At 44.8% G+C, this 18,048-nt stretch overlaps 2 long non-coding RNA genes across 2 annotated transcripts in view; both read left to right on the forward strand.

The window, feature by feature from the left end:
* LOC130521582 (uncharacterized) overlaps positions 1-11,008 on the forward strand; it is a 12,744-nt gene extending 1,736 nt beyond the window's left edge. The window contains exons 1-2 of the long non-coding RNA XR_008949377.1: positions 1-5,556; positions 5,646-11,008. The exon at positions 1-5,556 is cut by the window's left edge and continues 1,736 nt beyond it. This is a non-coding gene — a long non-coding RNA (uncharacterized LOC130521582). The remainder of the gene's footprint in view (positions 5,557-5,645) is intronic.
* Positions 11,009-15,722: 4,714 nt separating this feature from the next.
* Positions 15,723-17,814, forward strand: LOC130521585 (uncharacterized). The gene is made up of 2 exons (XR_008949380.1): positions 15,723-16,024; positions 17,261-17,814. It is a non-coding gene; the product is annotated as an uncharacterized LOC130521585 (long non-coding RNA).
* The last annotated feature ends 234 nt before the right edge of the window (positions 17,815-18,048 follow it).

Consider the following 18,048-nt stretch of genomic DNA (forward strand, 5'->3'; position numbering starts at 1 on the left):
TTTTGGTGTTACGCTAATTTGCCCAGCGACCGACGTCTCCACGGGCGCCGAACCTGTCCTCTACACTTGATTCCATGTCCTCCCCTTCTTCTCTGCTCAAGTCCCTTCAACCTCCAAACAATATTTTCTTCACCTCTGTTGCACCTTTTTTGTCCCCATGCTTCTCTGCTGCACATGTCCTCGCCCCTCACCCCTCACCCCCACCTCCTTCTCACTCTCCTCCTTTTTCCTCCAGTGTTTCTCGCTTCTCTTCTCCATGTTTCTGTTCCTGCAGGTCTCTGTTGACTTGTCCTTTTACTGCCCTGTGTAGGTCATTTTTGTGTGCTTGTGCATGTTTACAGTGTGAGTCCATCTAAAGGCAGGAAGGCGAGGCCACTAAAGTGGTTTTGGGGGGGTCAGCTACCCTCAGCTACCGTCTCTTTACTATTGTGTGTTAAAAATTGACTTGAAAACTACATTAAATATAAACAACAATGTATTTTACTGTCTCTGCTTTCCATATAGAGATTTAAGGATCTGTTATCATCCTCCATAAAACTGACTTAATAAACTAAAACAAGAAAAATATGTAGTTTAACTAAGAAAGTTAAAAAAAAGAAAACTGAAACCAGCAAAGATCTGAGCTTGGATTTGTATGAGGCAAAGCCACTTTAGTACTTTCTTAAATAAAGCAGTTGTTTTATGATTTTTCTCTCAACAAAATGACTCAAGACTGGAACCCACACGAGATGCAGATGTTCACCAGCAGGGGGTAATGTCGTGTTTCTGATCCCCCAACCCTGGTCAGGCTGTACCGACAGAACCTCCGACCTCTGCTGCTTACAGACACACCTGATAACCTTCAGACAACTATATTGATTAATATTCTGATGCTTTCCAGCTTCACTGATCTGTTTATCTGAAAGAAAAAGGGTTCCTAATAAATGAAAAGTTATTTTCTGTGTGCTGTCTTTAACAAAGAACAAATATTAACAGAAAAATCAGACTACAAATTGAAGAACAGACTTTTTCAATCAAATCCTTTATACTATTTTCAAAATGAAAGTTTTATATTTATTTGGAGTGGGCTCAGTAATTTGGAGGAGCACAGATGTATAGAGTATTTATGCACATTGTGAGCAGCTTTATGGGACACATCTGTCTCTGCTGTTGTGTCCCTGTGTGTCGTGGACAGTTCTTTTTGTTGTTGGCCCATCAGACCTTTTATTGCCACAGGTGCTCAGGCATGTGTGTGTGTGTTCTTTCCCCCAGTCTTCGTCCAGGCACATCTGTGCTGCTGACAAAGTGGGCCCAGCTATAGCAGTTACAGTGGCCGTTTGCTTTGGAGTGGTGTGTACGATTATCGACCAGAGTGTCATGGAGGATGAGGCCTGGTGTGCCTCTGTTGACTGCTTTGTGGTCAGAGCTGCAGGGAGCAGGATTGTGGTTAGCCTACAGACGGCCAAGGCAGTTTAAACCAGTCAGGCCTGCAGGCACGCGTGTGCGCGTCAGTCTGTGTGTGTGCACGGCTTCTTCTACTGTTATTTTGTTCCTTTTGTTTTCTATCTGTCTGGACCATATTATTATCCCTCTCTTTTCCTTCTGGCATGCACACAAACATACACACATAGTTACTCATACACACACACTTGTGAATATTTTGGATATCGCTGTACCATTTGACTTTTGTGGTTAAAGTTTACTTATATTGGCTTTAGCTTCATAATGAATGGCTACATTAAGCACCTGCTGCTGGAGCCCAAAGCCCCTTTGAAGCACCAAATTGGTCACAAGAGTAGGATCCTATGGCTGGCGCTGATGGATGGCTCTCAGGAACTTTGTGATGATGGAAGCTGGGTTGCAGTTTTTGCTCTGATTGTTCCTCTTACCGATGAATGCGCCACTACCAAAGAGCTTCATCAATTCTTGATATGACCCACCGCTAAACACAAATACTATCTGACGGAGTTTGCCACAGGCGTGCTCCGAGCACCCCCAGCCCACGCTGCCTCTCCCTCCCCTCCCAGCATGTTTTGCAAGCTTGAGCTGTTTGGATCTAGTGGTGCAGGAATGAGGACATCTCATTCAACATTGTTTCAGGTCATGTATTTAAGCTTGCTTCTGTCAGATTCTTGTCCTGACACACTGCAGCTATTGATTGTGATTTTCTTAAAGTTTGCTGGATGTTTTTTCTGGTTGTAATGACAGAAACTGTATTATAAGGTTTATTATCCTGGCAAAAATGAAGTGTCTATTTCCAACTTGAGCCGAAGTTTCTAATCTGAAAGCCTCCATAAACTTTGGTGCTAATATTAACTGAAGATAAAAGAAAGAGCTGTTGACTGTTTGTGTGTCAGTAGTTATGCTAACAAGTCCTGCTGAAGTTCTGATTATGATGGATTGATGTGTGTGGATAACACAGTCACCCATTTAACCCTGCACATAAACCTGATTTGTTTTGATCAAGGCCCATCTGCAGCTTGCTGTTATTTATGTCTCTCCATATTTCACCCAACACTTAAGACTGTCTCGCTAACAAAAGCTATTTGCACAATTTGTGGCTGCGCCCGTCAGTGCCAGAGTGGAAGGAACACATCAATATTCCTGCTGGGATTGGGAAAAGTTTGGACTTCTTCCTCCGGCCCTGTGAGAGGATGTTCTTCATGCAGATGCCAGCAGCTGTCTCCTGTTGAAAGACAGTAAAAATATTGATTTTGGGTGATCTCACTCATCTGTCTGTGCTGATGAGGCGGAGCTCAAACATGTTGCTCATTCGTTAAGTGGCTGTTTCATTACCCAACTGACTTGAGACGCCTCAAGGTTCATCATGCTGTAGCAGTGTTTTGTGGAAAATTGTCCTCTTGTTTGCTGGTGCAGTAATGCAGTTAAGCACCTGAGTTCAGCAGGACAACAGCACTCGTCCTGCCAGCATTATCAAACAATTTTTGGCAGCTTGCTCTAATATACTGCCCAGTTCACCATTAAGAGAGGTGGTCTTGAATAGGTAATTCTGTTTTATGTTCCGAAGCTGTCATGCCCTCCATCCATCCTGAGCCTGACTCTTCATTCATTACCTGATGAGCGTGCTCTTCCCACTGTTAACCAGGATCCATAATACGAGGCGGTGGTGGCAGAGACATCTTTCACTAGTCCACTTGTCATTAACTAAAAGCTTGGTGGAGCTTTACTCTCAATTACCACTCCCCTCGCCGCCTACATAAATCACATGTGGCCTTTCAGGAGCTGATTCTCCCCATATAGGAAGACGAGGACGAAACTCTACCTGCCTTGCTGTCTCCTTTTGCACTGAATGCAGACGGCGCTTTGATTGTAGGTTTGGGCTGGAGCAACAATGAAGACCTCATCGTTTAAACTGTTATGATCTTTTAATGGTCTCCAGTTACTGTATCCTTACTCTAAACGCCAGTAGTCACCTCGCTCGCTTTGATATCACTTTCGTTAAAAGCAGACTGGGACCATTTGTAGTGCCATTTAATGTGTCATTTGTTGGAGGTGTGCAGATGTGTTGCTCAGTGTGTGTCTGTGTGAGCTTGTGAGGTGAAAGTATTTTTATCTACATCATCGATCTCTTTCAGCCTCCCAGCCTTCAGATCCTGGGTGTTCAAGCCTTGACCTTCAGTGTCTGACCTCCATGCAGAGTGACTGCTTCCACACCAGCCACTCACTACTGTCACAGTCATGTGCTCTCCCTTCCTATGCACCATGTGCTCAGTAAGCAAGATGAAATATTTGAAGTAAAGTCTATACTGAAGGTGTAAAATTCAATCCTAACAGGGATTTTGTAGTGTCTCTTAAATACACACCCAATGAACGCGCACACACACACACACACACACACACATCCCCCACACAGGAGTCAGGATCTCCATACATAATATTTCTGTTGTCTTAGTTGCTCCGTCTACATGTTTGTATGCACCAGAGTGTGTGTTAGGTATTATGTATCTGTTTATGCATGTGTGAGTGTCTGTGGAGGTGAAGCCCAGTAGCTGCTGGGCTCTGTATTGATGTCCACTGCCCCCCACTGGAGGCCCGACTCTGTGGGATAGTGTGTCAGTGGGACAAAGGCATGGCGCCATCCGTCCTGCTCTACGGGCCAGTAACTAGAATTAATTACAAACCAATCGAATCTGCTGCAGCCAATTGGTGAACTAATTGGTAATTTCAGATGCCTATCTAGGCTGTGCAGGGGCCAGTTAGGTACTCTAGGTGGAAACTCTTCAAAATAGCTTAAAAAAGGCTTCTTCATCAAAATCAAGTGCTTTTAATAGCATCACATCCAGATATTTTGTGATTTTTGAACGACATGATTACTTTTTGCCTAGTTTATCTGACCGCCCAACATTATTCAGTTTCAACATGGTGGTGGCCCCTTTCATCATATAATTTGATGCAAAGCTTCAAATTAGAGTCTTGATGCAGTAGCTCTCAAGATTTGACAACCAGTAACAGGAAACTTGTAAGCTATATACTGTACATTAGCTATACACACCCTATCCGCAGAGGGTGTGTCTGCGATGATGTCATCAAGGGTCTGAAAAATGGTATGTGGTATGTAACCATGGTAATGCAGATCATAGGACACAATAAGCAAAGTTATTTCTCTCTTTAGAGATTAATAAATCCTTTTCAAAGTCTGCTAGCCCACGACTGAATCTAAGGTTCATCTCCCTAATGTGGTGTAGTGAGGAATGTTATGACAGGGCCACTTCCCCCTCTTCCCTTCCAGACATAGCCCACAAAGAGCTCCGTTAGTTGCTGCTGATGCCCATTAATACTGTTGATCTGCTGCTATTGGAGATAAAGGTTGCTGGTAGAAGATGTTTCTTAAAGGGTCCTTGACATTTATTTATGTCATTTCATCATTTAAGATCCAGAAAACTTCTGTTTTCCAGATTTTTACCACATTTTCTGCTCTTTGTGGAGGATGAAGGCATGTCACACTTCCAGGATTCCCCGGGAACATTAGTCCAACAATTATTCCTGAAAGATCCTGAGTTGATACGACACTTCCTGTCCATCCGAGCAGAATGAGGGTGCATGGAGTAAATAGTGGGGAGATGGGAACCTTGATGGTGGATGTGTAGGTGCAGGACCTGTGACAGCACCTGCGTAGCTTCTTGTTGTCGTAGACTGTATATAGTGCTGTTCGGTACAGGCTAGAACCCAGCTGCAATGTTTTTAATATGGAATTACTTAAATGGTGAAAATTAAACCGGAAGCTTTTGTTTTGTGTTTGTTTTTGTCTGGCCAGTGGGAAAAAAACTGTATCAGGACAAGCCTTGTAATAATTGAGTTTATTGGTTTAATGTACTTTACATAAGGGCCTACCCACAGTAACCAGTACTGGTTCACTGGAAAGGGTCTGGTAAGGATAAAAGCCTCTATGTTATGATCCTGTGTCTGGTCTGTGTGTTTTGTTTTTTTTGTGCTCTGTTTGTCCTCTAGGGGGCGGGGCTGAACCATCTGCCGCCGGCAGCCAATCGACCTGCAGCTAATCAGGTTGATTAGCAGGCCTATTAAGCAGCCAGCACAGCTTTCCTGCATCAGATCGTTGTCAGTACCAGTGATAATAGGAGTGGTCCAAACCTTAATTCCTCGTGTTTATTGCGTTTTTCTAACTGTGTTTATCTCTTTGTCTTTAGGTCACCACGTCTTCCCGTTCCAATGAGCACTTCACTGGGGTTTGACACATTGTTCACCGTCGTTCCCATGTATAGCACGCTCACTCTTCTTCACTGTTGTAAATATTTTTGTAAATAAACTGTTGTGCACTGAAGTTGCCTTCTTGACTGTCTTCTTGAGTCCTAACAGAATGAACTGACCACAATGCACCCAGCAGACACAGAGGCGATTTGTCAGACATTGACCTTCCAGGGTGCATTGATCGGTCAACATGAAAAGGTACTCATTTAGGTTTACAAAAAGAAGTAATGTACAATGCACAAGCCTCAGTTCACCTAACCACTGATACTATGTACTGGGATCTGCGCTTGTCTGTGTGTGTCTGTCAACTGTTTGATGTTCTAATGCTGCAATGTCTTGAATCCAGCCACCCTCCTCCCCAACCCGGAGGAGGGCAACCCTCATGATTACGTGGCGGAACTCTCGGTGTCTTGTTCCCCATGTCCTGACCTCATGGATCAACCTCTTATCAATCCTGATCTTGTTCTCTTTGTCGATGGGTCAGCATCCCGGGATTCGGACACGGGCCTGTGCAAAGCCGGTTATGCAGTCTGTGACTCCCACGGCACTGTTGAATCTGCATCATTACCGTCCAACTACTCAGCCTGAATTGGTGGCCCTTACCAGAGCTTGCCACCTCACAGCCAACCAGTCGGTTACCATCTACACCGACTCTAGGCACGCCTTTGGCATAGTTCATGACTTTGGAGCATTGTGGAAACACAGGGGTTTCCTCAAGTCTGACAGTGCTCCTATCTTGAATCATCGGCTAGTGGCGGCTCTTTAGGACGCTGTCCTTCTTCCCTCATAGGTCGCAATCTGTAAATGCACTGCCCACACTAATCACACTGCTGACTGTATCTGCAGGAATCTCACTAAATCTCTTTCAGAAATCCGGGCACGAGTGAAAGCAGCACTGCTGTCTCCAGCGGACCAACAGCTCCATCCGTTACATCCAGGGGACTACGTGGTGATCAAGGACTTCTGGAGGACCAGCTGGAACCAGAAAAGGTGGCAAGGCCCATTCTAAGTCCTGCTGGTGATTCAGACCATGGTGAAAGTGGCCCAGAGAGCAACGTGAATCCACGCATCCCACTGCAAGAAGGTGACAGAACCGAAGGAGCCGGTCAGTAGGGAGTGGAACTAGCGTCCCTGCTGCTATAAGTGGCGTGCCAAGCCACCAACGAAAGAACAAGATGAGCCTCCAAGGAAAGCCTTTGCATCCCAGGCAACGGACCGACCTGATCCTGAGGAAATTCCTGTTTGTCCTGGGTGTGGTATCGATCGTAGCAGTACTACCCATCTTCTCCCTAGTACCACACAGGAAACCAGACCTTACAATTCATCCGAATCTGAACTGGAAGAGGGTTATAAAGATGAACTAAGTTGATGTTAATGCTTTGGTCCTCACACTAATCCTTCAATGATGGGACGTCTTAAACAGATGAAGGATGACATTCCGGATGTAAGGAGGAGTGTGTCTGAAGTATATCAAGTATACTGTCCAAATCAGGTTGATCCAAGTAGGATCAAAAGGAGGTAACTGTAATGGAAATTGAGTGAAAAAGAAAGGAAAAGAAATGGAAATTAGGAAGAGTGTGTCGGAGATTGGGTGAGCACATGAGCCTGTCTGGCACCTCGTGCATTCACAGGAAACAAAGGTGCCCTGGTGTTCAAAGGAGACCTGCGTCGAACGAATGGGGAGGGGGATATCTTCAACCATTCAACTTCTGGCGCCAGCCAGATAGGTGCGAGCACATGCTGTGCAGGCGCCCTGTGTCCGCGCCTTGGAGGCAGGCCTTCAGCTACATGAGATCAGAACTGTGTGCGCATAGTCAGAGATCTCTCTGCATGCTTATATGCATGTATCCTGACCGACTGACTGAATAAACCATCTACTACACAGTAACTTAGACTCATCGTTACTTCTCAAAACAGCTAAATTCTGCAAAACCACGTCCCCATTCCAAATGCTACTTGGGTGAGGTAGGTCGGTGTGGTAGCTTCTTATTACAGTGCTCTTTAGTTTTTGATCTCCAAACCTTAATGTAGACGATTGCCTTTGTGGTCAATCTTTTGTCTGGTCGTGCTGCACAGTAGTCCACTGTAGTTATTGAGAATCGTGCGCTCGCGTTAGCTAATTATGAGCTGTCGTGACAGAGCTGCGACGGGTTTTTGATCAACCCAGTCGGATGATCCAGTGTCTGTTTCCTCAACATCGGCAGAGCCCATGCATCTGGGACGAGCACGGCTCACTGGTCCAGAGAGGCAGAAGAGGCTGGTTTCGTGGGTATGTCTATACTGTGGCCAAGCTGGCCACTTCATTGCCTCTTGTCCCACACGGCCAAAATAAGCTCATCAGAGAAGCAGGAGCACTGGCAGGCTGTCACTCTTCCAATTCCTGGGCTTTACCAACTTTTATTGATGGTTTATCCGAGGTTACAACAAGGTAAGGCAAGGCTGCATTCTCCCGTCTGAAGTCACTATTCACCTGCACTCCTATCTTGGTTCACCCGGATCCCAGTCGTCAGTTCGTGGTGGTGGTTGATGCTTCTGATGTTGCCATGGGCGCCGTTCTCTCTCAGCAAGATTCCGTGGACCAGAAGCTTCATCCCTGTGCTTTCTTCAGCCGCCGAACCCTGCAGAAAGAAACTATGATATAGGTAATCGAGAGCTCCTTGCGGTGGTGCTGGCCTTACAGGAGTGGAGGCACTGACTGGAAGGGTCAGCTCAGCAGGTTGTGGTATGGACAGACCATAAGAACCTTGCATATCTCTGGAGTGTGAAGTGGCTTAACTCTCGGCAAACACAGCCTGGATCCTGTAATATTAAGCCGGATGCCTTGTCCCACCAGTTCTCTCCCGATCCCTCCAGTTCTGAGCTTGTGCCCATCCTGCCCCCCTCCTGCATTGTGGCAGCAGATATATTGGCAATAGAGGAGAAGGTGTGGGAGGTGCAGTAGTCTCAGCCCAGTCCCACAGGTACCCCTCCCAACTGGCTATTTGTCCCAGAGTCTGTTCGCTCTGAGGTGCTACAATGGGGCATTCTTCGCAGCTCAGTTGGCATCCAGGCCATGCCCAGACCTTTCGCTTTGTCCAGCAATAATTCTGGTGGCCTTCTATGTAACAAGATATTAGGTCCTTTGTCACTGCCTGTCCGGTATGTGCTCGAGGGAAGTCCTCCACCCGTTCACCCACGGGGCTCCTCAATCCGCTCCCCATCCGAAGACATCCCTGGTCCCACGTTGATGTGGATTTTGTTACTGGGCTGCCTCCATCTGCTGGACCCACCACCATCCTGACTGTGGTCGACCGGTTTTCCAAGGCTGTACACTTCATCCCTCTTCCTAAAATGCCTTCTGCTGCTGAAACTGGAGAGCTTATAGTTAAGCATGTTTTCCTCCTGCACAGGCTCCCTAGGGACATAGTGTCTGACTGTGGGCTGCAGTTCACGTCGCAGAACTGGAAGGTCTTTTGTAAAGCGTTGGGGGCAACGGTAAGCCTTTCCTCAGGGTACCATCCTCAATCCAATGGCCAGACTGAAAGGTCAAACCAGTCTCTGGAGAGTGCCCTGCGCTGCATCTCAGCCTGTAATCCCTCCTCCTGGAGCTTCTTCCTACCATGGGTGATATATGCCCTTGTGTCAGCCTCCAACAGGATGTCCCCCGTTCATGGCCTTCCTGGGAAATCAACCCCCATTATTCGAGGTGCAGGAGGAGGAGGTGAGAGTGCCCTCGGTTAAGCCCAACCTTTGACACTGCCAAGCCGTTTAGCGTCAGGTACGGGCCACCCTCCTCCGTTCATCTCACCAGTCTCAGAAGCAAGCCAACCATCGAAGAGCTCCGGCCCCTTCCTATCAGCCATGCCAAAGAGTCTGGTTGTCCTCGAAGGACCTTCCCCTCCACGTGTAGTCCAAATTCGCTCCACGGTTCATTGGACCACTTGAAGTGGATCAGATGGTGAACCCAACTGCTGCGCGTCTCAAGTTGCCATCTTCCCTCAAGGTGTGCCCTACGTTTCATGTGTCACTTCTGAAGCCCATGTCTGAGTCCCCTCCTCCTCCCGTGTGATTGACGGTAGTCCGGCTTACACGGTGTGACATATTTTGGACGTCCAACGACAAGGACGCAGTCTTCAGTTCCTGGTCGACTGGGAGGGGTATGACTCTGAGGAGTAGTCATGGTTCCCTCGGCGCCACATCCTGGTCTTGTTGAGGGATTTCTATTGCGATCCCCCTATAAGATGGGTCGGTTGCAGGAGGCGACCTTTGAGGGGGATTTCTGTTATGATCCTATGTCTGGTATGTGTTCTGGTTGTTTGGTGCTCTGTTTGTCCTCTAGGGGGCGTGGTCCATCTTTTGTGCTGGTTGCCTCCCCACCTGCAGTTAATCAGATCAATTAGCAGGCCTCTTAAGCAGCCATCACCAGCTGTCCGGCGTCAGATCATTTTATCAGTACAAGTGGTAATAGGAGTGGTCCAGACCTTAATTCCTCATGCGTTTTTCTAACGTGTTTATCTCTGTGTCTTTAGGTCACCACGTCTTCCCGTTCTGACAAGCACTTTACTGGGTTTGACTTGACACTTCTTTCACCGTCATTTCCACATTTAGCACACTCACTCTTCTTCACTGTTGTAAATATCTTTGTAAATAAGCCATAAAGCGATGTCCTGAAGCCCAGTAAATTTTAGAATATTACTATCCAATGAAAGGAGATAAAATAGTGACTCAGAATCTTTTTGAGATTTTAAGAATGGTCTTAAATGATGAAGCTTCTTTGAAGATGCTTTTTCCCACCCACTCTATAAAGTGAGATCAAGACTTTCCAACTATTAAGTTAACACTGCTGATCTGTGCAGGATAAACAGGAATTGCAAACCAGATTAGAGCCACATTCTCCTCTGAGATGCCCAGTCTGCACTATTAGGCTCTCCCAGTTAGGCCAGTGCAGGAAGATGGTTGATCAATGGCATCTCTAAAAATCATTTGTTTAATCTGATTTGTAGGGATTTTCTCTCCTTCAGCAACAGAAACCAGGCCTGGATGGGAGAGAAAAGCTGTGGTGGGAGTCTGCTGAAACATTGGTTCAATATGGACATTATTCTGAAACTTGACACAACAGGAAATAGATATTGATCACAATGAGCATTTACTCACTTCAGTGGCATGACAGGCTAAAGAAGACCGACCCACAAGATTCTTAGTGCTACAGTAATGCTCAGGGTTATGTATTCTTGTGTCTGATTTTTATGAGCTTCTGGAAGACTCAAACTATGATAAACGAATAAATAAATACATCTTACAAGTTTTGTGTGATGAAACTAAAGTCTGATCTTTAGGATTTTTAGTGGTGGTGGTGGTGGTGGTGGTGGTGGGGGGGGTTCAGGGCTCTGTGTGAGCATTTGGGACTTCCCTAAGGCACCACAGAAGTGCTCTGAAAGTGTCATGGCACCTCTGATAGCATACTTTCCAACTTGTGTCTGCAATTTGAGCTAGAACCATGAACCCTCAAGTTCTCAGGAAACAAAGGAAAACAAAATAAGACACCTACTGTCTTATTTTGGGGAATTTATGTTAAAGAAATAATATTAAAAAAAGCAACCTTAGAGACAGACACCTCTATCCATTACCAAACCCATCTACTAGGACAGCAGATATTTTTCTCATAAATGCCACCAGCAGGAGATGAAGACATATCTTCTCCTCTCTTTGCTATTTATGTATCTCCTCTTCAGGTCATTACATTATTCATATCTCTGAAATATGTTTGCCCAGATTTGAAGACCAGGCTTTCACTTTCTCTTAGTGTCTGCATTTCTTTTTATCAGGCTCCAGAACCTACCTGTGATGTTGAAAAATTCATGCACCAGCTATTCATGCATTCATAAAGGATAGGCTAATATCCTCCAGAGTGGTCCACAACCATGATGCCAGAAACAGCTCATCCTTATATTTCATAAAGACTTCTATACACCGGTTCCAGCATGCTTCAACCAGGTCAGCATGTTGTGTCTCCAAGTTGGGCTTCTTTTTCATACATCCTATGGGTTTAGGCATATATCCACATCCTGCCCATCCCCGGGACCGTCCCCAGTGTGAATGTTTCTAGTCACCTCTAAAAATGTCATGCCTCATGATGTCATTCTGCAGTTCTTGCATTATTTATAGGAAATGTTGAATTCTTTGCTGCCACCAGCATCGATCAGGACATACACAAATGACATGTAGACACCAAGGCAGGGACTTTTTCTATGCTGGACTTGGAGATACTCTCTGCAGACTCTGGGGGGACTGTACATATGTGGGAGATGGTCTGATATCAAGAGTATAAATCGATACTGTGGGAGAAAGGAGAAAATGTGTGTTTGTCCTGTTCGGGTGGCTCATTAGGCTGGTGTCTCCTGGAGAAAGTTGAGCGTATCACACAGGATGTGCCGTCTGAAAAAGCTGCTGCAGACACAGAATGTGCCATCTGAAAAACCTGCTGCAGACTCAACATGTCTGGGCCATAGATTCAAAGGACAGTTAAAGAGGTGCACTTTTCTATCAGTGGGTCAGTACTGAATTTGAACCTGGAGTCAACAATGATTCTAGCAGCTTGCTGAGGACATTAGAATAACCTCTGAAGCTTAAAAATGGTGTTCAGCTTATTTTTACAATACTGATACCCCTAAAGAAACCAAAAATTACAATTTGGCACCAACATCATACACAGAAGATTCCTGATATTATTGTTGGACTGGTGTACTAAATAAAAACAGTTTCAATGGAGGAGCCACAGTAGCACGAACGGAAAAGGGTCATCTCAAAGGCAAATGGTATGGAGGATGGACAGTTATATTCAAAATGTCAACAAAGGCTGGTTTGCATTCCTTAGAATTTAGTGTAAATAACGTGATTGTGTTTGCTGGTTACAGAGTAAATGATGATGTGTAAATGAAGAGAGAAGCTTCACATCAAAGTCTTTGGCACTGGACAGCTGAGATCTTTTAGACTTAGGGCTCTGAGAGGATAGACTAGTGGGGTTTGTATGGAGTCCCACAGGGGATCCCCCCACCCAAACAAATTCAAAAACAAAACCTTGTTACCCCAGGTCACATGGTGCTGGGCTCCGCAGCACTTCCACCCCACCCCATTCAAAACGATACCTTAACCAGGCAAACAAGGAGCTTGCATTATGCATAATAAACATACTCATGGGCACAAATGACAAGGGACACACACACACACTCACTCACTCACTAAGTGTGTGTGTAATGTATGAGTGGTTGTGAATGGACGACTATGTGCACTTAGCGCGAGGCGCAGCCAGTCTTAGCCATGGAATGATGAATTGACAGCAGCTTGTAGTCGAGGATGACAGGCCGTGAGAGAGAGAGGACGAGGGACGGAGGGAGAGAAGGGGGGGTTCCATGGGGAAGGTGATGAAGCATGCAGCTCAGGTTTCCTGTCTCTGATGTAAGGCCAGCCTGGATCGATGGTTCCGCTGGGGCCTGGCCAGCACACTCCAGCCTGCCTGCTCTCTACAACTCTGTCTCACCCTGCTTTTGTCCCCACACTCATCTTGTTTTCTTTCCCACCACTGAAATCTGTCATTATCTCCTCTGCTGTCTTTGTTGGTCTCTGGGTCTAATAGTTCTCAGTCTCAGCTAGAGCGCATGTGTATATATGCAGCTTTCTTTAGAGGCCTTGAACCCAGAGCTTTCTGTACTGGATCATCTGTGTGGAGCCTCTGAGCTCAGATGTTGCTCCTGGAATCTGTTGCAGAAACTCTGCCAGTTTGAGGGTCACCATGTGCTCTGATCTGATTACTGGCACCAGTATTGCCTTTACTTTCCCTGTAGCTCTTCTTTCAGGCCTCAGTATATAAAATATTTTCTTTCATGCTTCTCGTTTTACACCCTCTTGATCTTGTTGACACTTAGCATTGCAACATATATCAAAACGTGTGTATGTACAGTGTGAAGCTACACGCCATCACTGGTATTACATAGTCATAATGGCAATTATTAAATATATATAAGTGCAGCTGTTGGACAGCATTAAAATTCTTGTGTAAGGCTCAATCATGTAGAGGTATCATTTTAATCTCTGATTTGTATGTAATTTAAATGTGTTTCAGTTCTGGAGAATAGGTGTGAATATATTGTGAGAGCTTTATGTTTATTATTTAATTGGGCGACATGTTTGGTAGCACAAGTAGGATCAACACAATGAGAACAGCCACCCTGGTTTTTCAAGTGTGACCCTGGAGGAGATGGGTTAAAGGATAACGAGCAGCATAAGGCTGCCTATGACTGGCTGCCATTTTGATTGAGACAAATGGCTTTTTAATAGCCTTCAGAGATTGATACCAATCTATGGGTGCTGGTCTGGCTCATGCTGTGAACTACGACACCAGGACAGGGGCAGACGGCCCACCAGCGTAGAGCTCTAAGGTTTCATCCACAACCCTGACAACAGGTCGTGGATTCATGTCAAAGAAGACATTTTGTTTCTAACTGACACATTTGGATGTAAAAAATATATCATCATAAAATATCTCATCCTGACAGCACCAGGTTTAAAGAAAATAATGTAGGAAAGGTTTTATCCTCCTCATTGTGGAATGGACAATTCATTTTTCTTCCAACCGTACATTTTTATTTTTGTTGTAACATCATTCATCTGTTGAGATGAGCTAAAGTACTTTTATTTTGGATTGTTCACCTCAGGTCTTGTTAGCAGACGTAAGAATATGAGATGTGAGTGTAATCTCATCTGTCAGCAGGAGGCTTCGTTTTCAAAACTAAACCCAGACGGCCTCCAACACCCTCAAGATGCTTTTGTCACATTGAACACAGGCTGCGAGTTCCAAACTATAAATGATGAAATCCAAATGCACCTCAGCCTGCTTTAAACTGGGGGCCACCGTATACAGTACGTTTATACACGTCAGAGACTTTCCAACACAGATTTGTACTGTGGAAACCTTGTTGGTAAGTTGTGTTGTAGACCAGGCCTAAATATAAATCACACATCTGTTATAATATGTCTTTTACGGAAAAGAATCCAGTATTTTCTTCATTACATCAGCCCAAATGTGAGGCATCAGTCAGCAGCGGAGCCGACAAGCCGGCGATGTGAGACGGTCTATCTCTTACTGGCTACACATGATAGCCCATCTAAACCTGTCTGACATCCCTCATAACTGGAGACGATGTGTCGACGCTGATAGCACATGAGAGAGTAGTCAGGACTCATTTGGCAGAGTGATCCAATCCCTGGTGGATGTGGTCAACCTTCATTTCCTCAAAAAGGCAGCACAACAGCGAGGTGGCCATCTGCTCTGGCTCCATGAATATTTTACTTCCAAAAACCAAGACGGCAAGAAGGCTCGGTGATTCCAGCAAATAATTTATACTCAGGCTGTCAAACACATTTCCGATCCACCACCAGATCCGATGTTGTATCTGCAAGGAAAGGTGCAAGGAAAAGGAAAACAAGAACAGGGGGACAGATTGTGTCATGTGTGTGGCTGTTTCTCTGGATAAAACCCAAGGCTAGAGGGCGAGAAGCTGTGGAGGACCTTTACAGACAAAAACACACCCAACCTTTGCAATCTGTTGACAGACTGATGGGAGCAAAGGCCCAAGAGAGACTCTTCCATTAATCTTACAGTGTGAGGGTCGTCGGTGGGTGGGGGGTGGAGGCAAAGCCACGGAAAGAGGTGTAAAAAGTGGTCTGTGACGGCAATTCAGGAGCGACTGACTGCTTACACAGCAGTCATTCACAGTGCTGTGGGAGAACCTTCCTGCCTTTTCATATTCTCTGAGCCCTGAGTGGTCTGTCTTGCTAGGTTTCCTCCTCACTGCCCAGCCTCTTTCCCACATGCACACTAAATCAATTAGGAGTGAGATTTCCAGAAGTTGCCTGCCAGAGCTGAAGTGAGGAGTGAGATGAAGCAGATACAGGGCATCCACACACACACACACACACACACACACACACACACACACACACACACACACACACACACAACACACACACACACACACACACACAGTAAGTAATATTCTATTAATTAAGACTCATGTTTTACACTTTTACGTGGTTAGATGTTTCAGTCTTTCTTTTTGGAGTCTTCATGTTCTTTCTCTTCAGGCTCCTCCAGGTTCTTCTAATTCTTTCCTTGGTATCTGATTGGTGTGTGTATGCTGTGATGTCCTGAGATGTATTCCTGTGTCTTACTCCAAGCGATGCTGGGACGCACCCAGTATCCCTGCATCAAATGCATTGAGCATCCACCACAATTCCTCTGTCCTAAGCAGCAGAATCACCCCAAGATAAAAAGCTCCTCTTGGTGAGTTTTAATTTTTAAACATACTTTTCAAGCTTTTACTGATATTGGTTAACTGTGATATTTCCTCATTTTTGAAAATAAATTGTGCTTTGATAAATGGTTGCTCTCCCCTAAAATCATTCAATTTAATAGTTCAGGCTTATTTGTCAGGTGAGACAGGAAGTAATCTCTGGAACTGTTAAACAAGCTTTTGTTTCCTTCACTTCCTGTCCAGTCACCTGATTGTCACCTGATCACCAGGATGTTCAATGACAATCACCACGTAGGGCCAACATCATTCTTGGGCATCCAAATGTTAAGTGGGGGTCACTGCACCCTACAAGGTGCACTCAATGCATCCCATAATGCATTGTAAAAAGTAGTGCACAATTGACACTCCGTAACCAAGCAATATTTCCCATCATCCCTTGCGGTCACACACAAGAAGCTTGACATGAGGCTAATTATTGATTCACTTGAATATTAAAGACATAACAGTACATCAACAAATGACCAGTCAGTGTTTAATATTTATTAATAAGTAGAAAGAAACAAAGTTATTTTGCTGATGTTGCTCTGGTACATCATTATTAGGGGGCGCTACAACGCTGTTTAAAGCCCCTCCTCTGAGTAATTCAGTGAGGTCACTCAACCTTCTTCATGAGGAGGGAACAGGGAACAAGTGTGTGAGACATGGCCAATGAGTTAGAGAAACATAAAGGTCAAGTTCAGGACATTTAAACTGTTATGACAATGTCTAGTTTTTTCCCCTTAATTCCTCACTAGCTGTTGCATCGGCTAGTGCATCTTGCTGCTGGAGATTCATTAATGTTTCCATGTTACATGAGCTCAGGCTGAGACATTCCCACTTGTTGTGACTCCAGTGAAGCGTGCACATGTGAATGGCTGTTTTGTACCATGCTCGTGCATCTGGGAGGCAGCCACCCCGCGGGCTGGCATGGAGCCGTGGTGGGTCTCAGCTCCTCACGTTTGACTAACTTTTTTCTGCCTCCTGTCTAAAAGCATATTGGTGCAATTTTTTTTTGCTCACGGGGGGATTTCCTTATGGGCGCCACATGCCCGCATGCACACGAGTGTTTGCAGTTGTGCCATTTGCGGACCTCCAGACATTTTCTTTTTGCTAACAGGACCATATTGAGCATTGACCTACATACATGTTGGAATTGCTCAAAGACACATCCCATCATCACAGTTAAAATCCTATTTTACATACAAATTCTTACATTTTCCCAACAGATTGTTTAACCATTGTCTGAAAGGTGGTGGTCACTAATGTTCCAGCCAGACAAGCAGTCAGGAGATGAAGACCAGTGGAGCAGATAATTATATCAAGTGAGTGAGATCTGCTGCTGTTCCTTCTGCTTCTGCTGCTGCTGCTGCATGATGGAGGAGATAAGTCTAAAATCCAACCTCAGACCAAACAGGAGCTCCTGTGTATTATTATTATAGGGATTCTGACCAGAATGAAAGTCAGTGTCACACTGAACCTTTAGTTCTTTTCTCATACCTGATGACCTCAGCGTCACCACTACAGATGGACCAATCTGCTCAAATGTTGCTTCGTCAGCGACTGCTCGACTGTGGAAAGCTATCAATAAGTCTGCTTCTGTTGAAAAACACTGTCTTCATTTTATCAAAATAAGCATTTTGAAGGCTTGATTACAATCAGGTAACTGCAATTGTTGTGACATGTTGAAGTTTTCATCTTTTAACCAGATGTAAACCAATGTAAACTGATGTAACCAGATGTAAATTGTCTTTAGCATCAATAATAAACTGGTTTAGTTGTGTTCTCTGACCTTTGTTAATGGGTAAAAATATACTATACTAATACTATAATATTTACTAATAATTATCCATAACAATTATTTTGTATACAATAAAATCATATTAGTCTGTTTTTAATTTCTAAAGCAGGCTAGAATTATTGCTTCCATATCAATGTAATATTGATTAGCAGAATCAGGATTGTACTCTTCTCCTTGAGGGTAATCTGTGGTTCCACTCTACACAGCAGGAAATCA

The sequence above is a fragment of the Takifugu flavidus genome, chromosome 2 (genome assembly GCF_003711565.1).
Source record: "Takifugu flavidus isolate HTHZ2018 chromosome 2, ASM371156v2, whole genome shotgun sequence".
In the NCBI taxonomy this organism is placed as follows: Eukaryota; Metazoa; Chordata; class Actinopteri; order Tetraodontiformes; family Tetraodontidae; genus Takifugu; species Takifugu flavidus.